Source organism: Pieris napi, chromosome 2, assembly GCF_905475465.1.
Source record: "Pieris napi chromosome 2, ilPieNapi1.2, whole genome shotgun sequence".
NCBI lineage: Eukaryota > Metazoa > Arthropoda > Insecta > Lepidoptera > Pieridae > Pieris > Pieris napi.
The window spans coordinates 9251442-9264723 of NC_062235.1; the positions used below are offsets into that span (position 1 = coordinate 9251442).

The window sequence follows — 13282 nt, forward strand, 5'->3', positions numbered from 1 at the left end:
GTAAAGTAAAACAATTGTGTAGGTTTTGGTGAATTTTTTTGAAAATTATAATAAAAATTCTGTTATTATCACAAAAGTTCATGTTATCTTTTAATTTGAATAATATGGCAAGTTTCTTTTAAATATTGGCGACGAATTTTTAATATTATACTAAAATGTAATTTAAAATACAATTCTTAGAGCCGAATATATAAAATCTTACTATTAATGTTACTTACCGTCTCATAAGACGTTTAACCTAGATTCTTTTGAATAGAATACGGTTATATCATTACTTCTATTATGTCCGTCATGACACGTGAAATATATTTATAAGAACTCTAAAGAAGGTAAATATCGCCAATATGTATAGTAGCCTTATTTTATATAAGATGAACTTATAAACGTTATTATTTTGGATAGTGTTTTTGAAAAAAATATTTCGTCAATTTTTAGGACTGATTTTCACTATGAAGATACATAAAATCTTTTTGAACTAAGTACATATATTTGGGGAGATAGTATTCCTATCTAAATCTTGTATAACTATTTTAATTGAGATATTTTTTGGATATCAGATCTTCAAAACCTTCAAAACGTTTTCGCGCCATTTCATAATTTTTGACGTATCTTCTCTTAATTTACGTCTTACCACAATGTTTTAAACTACACAACACTCACAATAGAATTTCTTAAAAACCTAAAGATAACTTTATACCGAATAAAAGTTTCATTCATTAAAATCGGAGAACGAAGTTTTGCTATGCAGAAGACATATCAGTTTCGCGGTCGTGTGGCGACTGAAGACTGTTTCCACGGTTTGTACCGTCGGTCAGTTATGGTGTATATCGATGATTTCGATCGTGATAATCACCGAAATGGGGTCAGGGGTTTACTTGAATCATAGATCAAAGCGACAAAGTCGTGAAATGATTTCTTAGAAATATAAAGACAGAGTTGATAAGAGTTGAATTCAAGGGACGAGTTTTGTGATTATATTGTTTTAACCGATAGTTCTGATACGAAGTTTGTAAACGTGTGCACTTCAATATCAAAAGCTTGTAAGTTGAAGAATGTCCGAAGGGGCTAATCTCTTATAAGTCATGAAAAATTGTTCAGTAAATCTAGCTTCATAGATATAGAATTACACAAAATTAAACACTGTAAGACAATGGAAAAAAATGGGACTTAAAAAACGTAGATATTTAAGTTTAATAGTTTAATAGTATTAAGTTACTATATTGTAATAATAGAAAGAATCAACAGATTCTTTTACTATTCACCACATATCTAATTCTATTATATATAGTATAATGAAGTTTTCTGATCTCTGTGCCTTCAAATATTTATTTATCGTTTTTATTATATTTATAACATTACGCCTTTTCCCTGAAGGATTCTAACCCGCTAACCCCGGAGAGACCACGGGTCTCCACTTGCGACGGTCCTGACATACCTCTCTAGCTTCATCCACTATCATCGCATTCACCATGCATGTTCCTCGGTTATAGGTATTTTTAACGTGTCCCTTTTCTAGTATCTCCTGAATTTGGTACATGTTCGACAAAGTCTACGCAACACGACTTCACCATCCACGGTTGCCTTGTAAATCCTACTTGTATAATCGCTTCTCACTCATCCGTTCTACATGGTCAAACTACCTAAGCATTCCCTCCTTACCCACTCTGCTCACGTGCCTATATATGTATAAGCTTTGATGACTATGACGAAGCTCGTAGAGTCATTTCTCGTAGCGCGTAGCAACCATTTTATTAAAGTTTCACTGGTAGATCATTTCTCTCAGCGCGTAGCATCAATTATACTCAATAACAAACCATAAATTTACCAAACTCTAGTTTATCAATTGTAAATACATATTTAAAATTAAATAGTTACTCCTTGTGTGCTCATATATTTTTTTAAATTGCTATATTTTTTGTTGTTACTAACTCTAAAATAAGTACAAATAAAAGTACTTACTTATAATCAAGTGAACATGCGAATTTTTATTAAAGTCCTAATATTGGTTTAATCTTCATAATTCCAAAATAATTTATATGCGTAGGGGAGGCTGGCAAACTGTTACCACAGATATTTTCTGACACCTATTACTCTTACCAACTTATATTAGGCAATATGAGACGTTGGCAGAGCAATATTACATTTATCTTCTATAGTTATATTATGATTATTTGTTTCGTGATTAAGTTTATTGTATGTGGCCGCGCATACAATTTATAATACATAATTTCTATTTATAATATTACTTACTATTTGTTAGGTACTAAACGGTTTTATTAGAACTTAACAGTAAATCCAGAATTAGTTGTTTATTTAGTAATAAATGCATCCGTGGCTTACTTGGTGATTCACAAAGTATGGAAATGGAAGGGAAATATTTATAGTTGGGACTTATCATTAAATATAATTCCCGTGTGTCAAATCCAAACCAAAACATTTTTGAGTCACACATAGCGCCGAGAATTGGATTCTATATGTAAAAATAAAAGACCAGTTAACGAAAGCGGAACGATATGTACGATATAAGTAGCAGCTACGATATTGTACGCATTTAATACAAACTATAGTCTAGACGGATTACGTCAGTTTGTATTATTACAGATTTCCTATCTGTAATCATATAAACTGGGTCTAGTCTATAGTTAGAATTTCATACGAAAGCGCCCTCTAAATAATGTCTGTAAGCCGACAATGAGAAGTGAGTTTTAAAATATTTACAAGTGAGCGCCATCTATAGGAAAATTGTAGTAATAGGGAAAGTGTTTGTGGTTCTGAAAAAGGCTACCTCGAAATTATCCCTGTAGACGGCGTTGTGTTATTTAAAAATCTAATAACAGTTAATATAATTTTAATAATCTTGTTTAACTGGTAGGGACCAAAAACGTACAAGTACAAACAAAATCAACGTTATTATTGTCCTTGTATTGAATTGTTTGTTCGTTTTTAAATTAATGTTTGTTATCTGTCTATTTTCTGTAAATGTTTGCGTCATAGATACTTATGTAGGTTTAAAACAAACTAGTAAAGATCTTAAATTTCTTATTTACTTATACAATATACTGCATGTTACTAACTTACTATTATCAAGTTTTGAGAAATAATGAATAAGTGATACAATATAGTAAAAAATACGCAGATTGGAATTAATTACCAATTAGAATTTAAATATACTTGTGTATGTGTCATAAATTTCTAACGTAATTTGCTAAGATTAACTCTTAATTAACTATATACCTCCTTCAATTGTTATTTCTAAGCTTATTAAAAGGAAGAAGACAATCTATAATATATACGATAGTCTTTGATTTTCGGCTATGTGTCTAACATTCGTCATTCGAAATTTAATATCATCACGTCATCTTGACATTTCTATTTAGTCAAGACTTTGTATACAAACATAGATTCTTACTCTATTTACCAGATGTGTCATGTCAATTACAGTATATTGATAGCACACCCGGCTTGGACTATAATATAAATAACTTTTGGAGACGTGGTAACATTGGCCAACACCCAATATTATGTTATCAGCATAATAAATATTATTTAACATTTCATAATTTATTAGTTTCACATTCATTTTATGATTATTATTACATATTTGTTAATTATGACACAATTATATGTTTTTTAATTTTATTTATACACTTTATTAAAACATTACCTTGTCAACTCTTTACTTATATATTTAATCAATGTTACTGCATTAATTGGAGATCGCAAATGGATTAAAATTCACAAAAACTTAACGTACATGAATAATAAAAAAGATAGGATTTTATTGATTAAAAACAGAGACTTTTGTCAGAAGTGGGATTCGAACCCACGCCCACAGAAGTGGACTGCGACCTGAACGCAGCGCCTTAGACCGCTCGGCCATCCTGACTTGGAAACTTATGTTGAATTTTATATTGGATAACATTTTATAAAGAGAAAAAAATCCATTAAATTTAGCTCCTGTAGCTGTACCAATAAGTAACGACAACTATTAAACGCTACCGTATAAAACAACCGCCTCAGATATTTCTATATTTTTTTTTATCTTAGTGCGATTTTTGACGATATTTCTTAAAATTCAAACGCAAAATAATATGATTTCCTCTTTGATGCCAATAAGTCTACATCTCATTCATACCTCGTGTTCTGTTCTTACAAATCTTGGATCTTTCCTTTTAAGCTTTTTGCACACTGTACAAAATAATATAAATTAAAAAATGCTACAATACTTAAGGTGTCTTTATCTGTATTACAGATTTCCGTATTATTCTTTATAGTTGTAATATTAATACAATTTAAGACAATTTAATTTCGTAAATTAAAAAAAGTTTGAGTCTTCTCACACTCGTATCGACGAGACGACAAAATACATAAAAAATATAAAATATATAACTACGTCGAGTTAAGTTCGGTATCGGTTGTTGTATGGATATGTTTAAATAAAACACTTTGTTTGAAGCTGGTGACATGAGCTTATAACAACGATAAAACGGCGACGCTGGATTACCAAAAAACTAACATGAGTCATTGAAGAGTTCTTAAACTTCTTAACACTTTCTCTTATGTTATTGGTAATTATCGGAAACGTGAATATTAAATTACAATTTAAGAGTACATATAAGTTACATAACTATGAGTTTTATCGATGGCTGGTAATGTAAGCGGTCGTAATGGCCGGCAACTTATATTTAAAAGTAAAATATGTAGAGCGGAATGAGTACTGTCGTGGGATTTGTGGTCGCAGCAGTGTTAAATTATTATTTTTTCATATTGACATATTACGATATGGAAAAAGTAAAGTATTTAGTTTTGGAATCAATGAAATGACATGTAGCAAATAAGAATTATGTTAGTTTAGATAACCACCACGCTGGCCCTCTTTCCACACTGGCAGATTTTTTTAAATTCATATCTACATTTGCTTGTTGATTTATTATAAAGTACTATTATAAATTCCGCTGAATTTTTACAGAAAGTTCCATTAACAATACTCGTGTTAAAATATACATTTCGAATAGTATTTTTGATGAGTTTTTATGTAACATTTTAAATACATGCTTGACGTAGCTTTGCATGGCAGAACATTCATATTTTATATTTTGAAAAAAACATACAGCAAACGTTTTAGAAGAATTGTTCACTCCAGTGTTTTTGAGTTTATTTGTTGCACACATACAAAAATACATTTATCTCTTTACAATAGTAGTATAACTATACAATACATGTACGACTGGTTGTTTCACAAAAATAAAAGTGCACGACTGAAAGCAATACTAACAATTTACTAGCCAGCTTAGTCAAATAAATGAAACAGACGCAAAATATGTGCCCGCTAGAGCTGCCTTGCGATTCTGTAACTCACTTTTCGAACTCACACAGCGGTTTTCACAGCGGCGGTCGAGATAAATCAGTCGTAAAGCAGTCATTTTACGATTTGGCATTCTGATAAACAATAAACTACAAGCTCCCTCCTTATCTGATACAGTATCGCAAGGCTGTATATAGAATTTATACCTACGTTTTATTCCGTATACCACTATAATAGAATGAACAAATTGCATGATAATGCTAACACATGCGTGAACTATATGCCTACGGATGCCTTTATCATGCAGAAGAAATGTTAACTAACCATCTAATGAAGCTGACGGAACAATGGAATGTGCGTTGTCTGTGGCATTGATTTTTGGGAAGATTAGAGACCTATTGCATCGAAATTAGATGTACATACTTAAAGCTATTTAGCTTTCTCACCATATAAAATAAACCATGCTTCCTACTTGTTCCACTCTTCTTTATAAGGCTGTATTTTTTAAAGTTTTATTAGTTCATAGTAACTAAGTATTGTTTCTAATTTTATAACCTTAATATTTTATAATGTTTCTTTTCCATATAAACGGTCTGGCCCCTATCGAAGGTTGAGCTTAATTTATTTCTCCACCAACATTTAATGCTGTTAGCCGCGAGCTCAAGTGCCCTAATGAAGAGTTAACTATTCAATTCACTTAAGGTAATATTGGATTTCAGTAAGATTAAAATGTACAGTTTTCGTACCAAAAAAAATTAACAAAAATACTGAAAAATAGAAACCTACAAACGTGTGTTCTTCATGTAATATCTTGCAAGTTAGAAAATATATAAATCAACTCTAAAACAGTGTGAAATCTATAAAATAATGCCAGTAGAAATAATAATAGCATTCATAACACTGCAATGCATCTTTTATGTAGTATGTAAAATTGCTACTGTATCATTGTTTACTCGTGAATAATACCAGTCGGCTTCGTATACTAAATGAGATAATGTATTGATATGGAAATGCTTCTGAGACCTGATTTGTAGTTACGCATTTCATTCATTCACTCACTCACTCACTCACTCACTCAGGCGTGTTGAAAACAGTTGAAAAAATCAAAATCAAAAATAAATAAAATAAAAGATGTAGTAAAATTATTAATATTTTAAGGAAATTACGATTAAGTTTGTTATGAAAGAGCTGGGAACCTTGACACAGGTATTTCTTTACTTAAAGGAGTTCCCAAATCTTACACATTATAATGAATTGGTATCAAATGAATAACAACATTTTTTTTTTTAAATTGCACGTACTATAACATATAAGTAGGTTCAATTCATGTCACTACTCCCAATTTCCTACCCAGATAAAATAAATAAATAAATCAGTGGCGCTACAACCTCTTTAGGTCTGGGGCTCAGAATCCTTCACCGTTTGAGCGAATATTAAATGCGCACATAGAAAGAGAGACCATTTGTTGCTCAGCCGGGAATCGAACCTACGACCTCAGGGATGAGAGTCGCACGCTGAAGCCGCTAGGCCAACACTGCATACCCTACCCAGATAGTCACACCATAATATAATAAGCAATATGAAGGAAGTTGGCTTAATTTTAAACGAATTCTCATGATATGATTTAAATGAATCGTATACAAGCAACACCTGTAGTATTTACGTAAAGCTATTGAATAGCATTGGCGAAAAGCCAAATGACACGAACCAGCCATTCATTGCGCGATTAACCTTGTTCCGTCAGATTAACCACAACTGGACAAGTCTCCCTAATCACATCCGTGCATTTCAAAAGAGTAATTTTCAACACAAAGCAAGTTAACTTGATCCATGCAAATGTTGTTGTTATCTTAAAAATACTGTTAACATATATACAATGGTAACTTGTTGATTTATATTTTAATGTATTTACAATATTTCAAACCTACTTAGTAATAAAAATAATTCAAACTTAGAACTTGAGAAAAGAAAGCTAAAATAAATTTAAAAAGTTTGGTCCCTGTGGCAGTGTACCTTTAATGCTGGCAGTATTTCCTCGTTGTATTGCGATACTTATTCGTTGAGCGAGGAAAGCTATGCTCTGGGGTCATCGGTACCAGGCACCAACTTATATCTTTAATTAGCGCTTGTGCGCTTGAAACCCACGTTCCAAGAGTCTCTACTCCGAAGGAAAGAAATTAAAAGTTGAAGGAAAGATTCTCATATTTTTTCCGTTTCTTATCTTCCATCTGCTCGCGTTTGCTTTTGTGCTTTGCCGAGGCAGGTGAGACCGGACAAGGAGTCCACATAAGTAGCATCATATAAAGCCGGGTCCATATTTGTAGCATTTCGGTGTATCGTATCTCCGTTGATACCCGTTTATGATACATGCCGTATCGGATACGGCCCGATCGGCACTAAGCGCGTATCTTGATACACCTCGTATCCGATACGCGTATCACGATCGGTGGTATGGACGTATTTTGATACTGTATCACGATACTGTATCGCGATACGATACTTGATACACCCCGAACCATCCTGTGTCGGTTTTTTCGCGATCATCAAAGGGAATATGTCACCGTAAAATTGTAAACACCGTTAGATTGTAATCTATCTCGCGAGATTATAAACTGTCGAAAGATTGTGAACCTCAACGAACTGCTTACAATTTTACGTATTATTATTTGGTAGATTGTACTACACTAACTTAGTTATCATTCAAACTTCTTTGGTCAATTACATTAGGAATACCATTAGGAAGCTTGCCATCGTCCCTAGCAATGCATATTGGGTCCAAAATGGCTGGAATATTGACAGAGACAAGAGAGCCTCGTATGATGTCGTCGAGCGCGGCGTGGCGTGAAAAACGACCACTCTTTTGGTAATGGAGCCTAAGGTGCTCAAGGCCACTTAAATATCAATGCTTGATTGACGGTTTAAGCCATGATTTCGTAGGCAAAAAGTCAGTCGTGGATGAGAATTTTTACAATAGTAGCACTAAACATTTTGGAAATTTTATAAAAAATAAAATTATTCTCTTTTGTGGGAGCATAGTTAGTATACTACTTTATTATTCAAAATGAAGTTGCTTTTTAAAAACTGATTGAGCCCGTAGTTTAGATAGATATTTGCTTGTAAGGTAAGTTTTGTATACAAAACTTAAAAGACGTAGGTAATGTTCAAATTTATTCGGTGGAAAAGGTATTTTCTTGTCTATGCCAAAAGGTCTAAACTACGCGACGTTCAATTAAGTAACTCGCTCGTTCGGTGTGATATATTACTTTGTTATCTCCTTTTACACGTAATATTCTTTGTAAACATAATGCCAAAACTATTTGGTGTACATAAGCATCATGGTTGTATTTCTTCTTATATCTTTTAATTTCTACTGAATGTGCAATTGTCAATTATAACACAATTATAAATATTCATAAAAAGGCTCTTTCAGTATCAGTTACCTACAAAAACTTATGCGGTGTTCGACACAATACCCCTATATTCCTTGCTAAATTTTCCTTAGTAAAATCTATATTCTTTTCCAACTGCCAACCAAAAATACGTAAACGTTCCAAATATATAATAATAAATGTTTCAATCACACAAAAAGCTTTTTCATTGCTTTACTAAACTTTATTAAACGATTCTTGAATTCTGTTAACAACAAGCTGTCAAGCAACAATTGATTAATATACACAATACTTTACACCTTATATACATTTATACAAAATATTAAAAACCCATTGGGGGCCGTTCAAGTATTACGTAAGCAGATTTACTGAAATTTATCTCCACCCTCCTCTTGTTAGCAAATGTAAGCAGAGCACTAGAAAATAATAGTACATAAACGTATTAATTTTTCGTAGGAATCCTTAAAAATGCATTTAGTTTTCAAGCATAGACAATGTGGGGTAATATGTGTAAAAATAAAATAATTACTGTTGACGTAATCACCAAATAAAAAAATAAAAGATCCCCCCTCCCCCTATAGTGCTTACGTAACAATTGAACGGCCCCTTATAAAAAGGAGAAAATGGAATTTTAACGAAGAATTGTTTTCAAATCTTAACAAGAAATACTAAAGCTGTACCTGGCACGAATACATAAGACATGACGACAGGCAACCATTTCAATCGAATTTTAATAGCTTTTCGCTTTGCAGTATTACTTAGGCTTTATTTTCATTTGAAAGAAAATGTTATTATTTTGTTAAATATGCACAATGTTTTGTGCTACTATTGTAAAAATTACGCGTATACTAAAACAATATCAAACGACATTATAATTAATTACTTAAATTATTACATAGCTTTGTTTGCTCGAGTTTACGTTCACGAAAGCCACAAAGTTATTATTGCCTACCGCATTGTTACATAGGTGGCATCGTTAATGATATACATATACCTACTATAGTTTTGTGGCTGCAAAATTAGTATTATAATAAATACTTCATTTACATCGCAAACCAGATAAATAATAAATGTAGACAAAGGATGGAAATAGGCGGTTTTATTGCTAAGAGCAGATTCTTGCAGACTTCCAGAAAGTTAATCTTTCAAAATAATAAAAATACTGAACTATGCAAACAACAATATGTAAATACAAGCACAGCGTTACATCAATTATGACATAGGTTTACAAGTATAATCTTTTTAGATGTTTCTTAAATGACTTCCCAGTCAACGAGGGCTGCACAGCTACAGAGGATTTCTTTAAGCTTGATGCGTAAGGAACAGAAGTGACCACGTATTTGAGGTAATATATCGTTGTTTCGGGGTCAAAAGTATGGAATACAGTAGAGTAAGAACCATAAAAGGCATCAATGTATTGAAATGGATAACATGTGTGATAATTATTGTCAAGGAACCTCCATTATCCATTCGATTAAGTAGACTAATCGGCTAAACATATATCACTGTGGCGATTAACTTCGGACCACTTAAATTACGTGGACTGGGTTCTGTGTAGCTTAGCTTAAATTTATTGACCTTCTACGGTGTATATACACCGTGAAACTGACAATATGAAAAAATTAAGATAAAAAATAAACCTTTTACCGCAGCTTCAGACTTTGATAAGTTTCTTTATAACCGTTTATAAAGTTTTATAAAATCTCATTTTAATAGAGGTATTATGGTATTTTATAAAACGCGTCAGCGGTTGAAGTTCCGTGTCGATAAGTCAGAAAAAAGTGTTATACGAGTATAAAATAATATTGATTCTTAATCTACTGTTGTTAATTTAGAAACAAATATATTAGCTAAGATTTACAAAAGGAATATATATATTACTAGCGAACCGCCCCGGCTTCGCACGGATGCAATGCTGATACTAAATTCAAAGTGCTATAGAGTATAGGGAGAACCGCGGCCTCCGACGCGCTTCGTCCCGTAATTTTTAAATTTGTATTATCTTCGAAAATATTCAAATCAAATCATATGCTGTTAAGGGCCATAAAGATCTATATTAACCATTATGGACATATACCATCGCGGAGTTTTCTGTAGACCTTTTCAATGTGTGCAATACTTAGTAAAGTATTTTGATAAATCTCGTAGGGTTCGCAATGTAAGCGGAAAAAATGTAATTATTTACGATTATGTTTACATTTATGTTACGACATTACATTAGAAACCGCAAAAATAAGAGTATTTCTCCACCCATATTTAATGGATGTTATTATACATATAAACCTTCCTCTTCAATCACTCTATCTATTAAAAAAAACCACATCAAAATCCGTTGCGAGTTTTAAAGAGTTAAGCATACATAGGGACAGAGAAAGCGACTTTGTTTTATACTATATAGTGATTATAAGGAGTATATCTATTGTAATAACGAAGATAAGATTTACACAATGAAACCAAACAAAACCAGATGAAATTACACTGAATGCTAAGACGGCAACGATAACTAAGCTCACATTACAATATTATTTTTATGGCCACTTAAAGCTTAACGTTGCTGCACTGCAAATATGGTCATTGGTTTTCAGTCGAAAACCTAATCCGAAATGCTTTTAAACGTCAAGAGAATTGCAATCGAGCTTCGCATGTTTTCCTTACTTTTGTAGATTGATTTTTAATATTTGAACAGACTTCCCTGGTGTTCCAATATAGCTGCCGATGGTACACAAAGTTTGCTGATATTTTCAACAAAAACTGGGAACAGCAATGCAGATACATTTTATATCAGTTTTACCAAAATATCAAGTAGGATTCGGCCCTCTTTATTGACTTTATCTCGCTTGCAACCATAGACTTAGAGTCGATACATACAAAGGCAATATGATTTTGTCAAACGGATGTCACACTTAGCGTTAAGTCTCAATTCTGAATCTTACCCAGAGAGTATTTTTCATTTTTTATTTTTATTTATTCATAAAAATACACACACTATCCTTACGTAGGTGTAAATTGTAAAAAATAAATGGAATATAATAATGTATAATATTAAACAATAACAATATCGCTACTGTCAACTCACTCTGCGAAGATGTAAAGCTTTCCATAGAGTCGGAGATAGCTTATTGAATGTAAGCGCAACGTCTTTGTTTACGGGCATATGTGCAACAGACTGGTTCTAGGCCCTTGATATCGCAAAAAACTTTGGCCTTGGCCGTCGCACATATCCCCTAGGTACAAAGAAACCGAGTTTTTGGAGAACACTGGGGTTGCTGACCACCTTTCGCAAGACTTTAAGTAGATAGAACCCAACTGTAAGTCCCTTCTATTATGATTATTTACCAAGCTCAAAAATACTGTCAGCAAACATATCAACGCAACGTGTCAAGTAATAAGACTGGCAATGATCTCTATATTTTGAAAGTAACTATATTGGATTATAATGCGATAAATTATATTTACCTACTAAAAAAAATATAAATTATAAAATAGTCTCTAATCAGAAGAATTATAGCAAAATATAGATTAAATGAATTCTAATGTGTGTCTTCGGCTAATGTGTGTCTAATTTTCAATGAAATTTTAACAAAATCCACAAATTGACTGATTTATATGTAAATATAGATTACAGATATGTTAAGTGTATTTTTTTTATATAACAAAAGTTACAATAACAACGAGCGTATCAAACACTAGACTAATTCTCGGACTATAGGCGATTCTGCTCTCAGAGGAGTTGCATTCGGACCCATCCTGTGTACTAATAAAATTTTTCTTTATTATATTTGTATTTGCCCGTACGATAAAGGAAATAGCATACACCTGAAAATCAACGTGCGTCGGGCACAGAATTCTGTTCATTTTACATATAAAAGGTTGAACCATATTATACTCCTAAATATAACCTATATTTAGGAGTCAAGCGGTGTTATCGGTCAAATTAAAGTGAAGCTCATAAAAAACTTAATTTTTAAATGTAAATCCACATATTTTTATTGCACTCATTCATTGTACTTTATCTGATTGCGTGATAAATTCGCTGTTGCGTGGAACAAATGTTTCTGAACACAAAATATTTTAAATTATATTTATATACAGAACTCGTTGTTTAAAATATATTTTGAGGTCATGAAATTTTTAAATACCGACCTTCTACTTCACTTTAGAGCCTTATTGTTTCATTATACGATTAGGTGTATAAATGATTTGTGTAGGGCAGCACAGTACTTCGCAAATACTTGATATACTGAGCTACGGTGAAGCAAAATATATAGTGGGACAACAACTTCGCCCGCTTTATTCCAGTTCGTATTCAAACCATGTATTTTATTATGCAAGCTGCAGTTGGCGATGTTTTGCAGACTGGAAATAGATATATACAATTACGTTATACCTATAGAATTTGATTACGCGTTGCCTAATTTAAAATGGTGATTTGAGTTCGTAAGCGCGTAGCACAAGGTTTCGACCCAGTTTAACCCTCCACTGCACATCACTTGTTACACAAAACAAACAATAGCACTTGAAAATATAAACATTACGTAGTATTCATTCGAACAAAATAACTGTTAAGCTTTTAGTTCAACAATGTCTT

The 13282-nt window shown here is 32.4% G+C and overlaps 1 protein-coding gene and 1 non-coding gene across 7 annotated transcripts in view; both read right to left on the reverse strand.

Annotated features, from left to right (window-relative positions):
* LOC125059325 overlaps positions 1 to 13282 on the reverse strand; it is a 42274-nt gene that overhangs the window by 25698 nt on the left and 3294 nt on the right. For 3 of the 6 annotated variants that reach the window (XM_047663734.1, XM_047663725.1, XM_047663704.1), the window contains exon 1: positions 632 to 769. The exons of 1 other annotated variant lie outside the window; for it this stretch is intronic. The gene's annotated coding sequence lies outside the window, so the exon portion shown is untranslated. Of the gene's footprint in view, positions 1 to 631; positions 778 to 13282 lie in introns of those variants that run through there. 2 more of the 6 variants (XM_047663717.1, XM_047663711.1) reach the window with 2 other exon arrangements.
* On the reverse strand, positions 3803 to 3886 carry Trnal-cag. Its single transcript has one exon. It is a non-coding gene; the product is annotated as a tRNA-Leu (tRNA).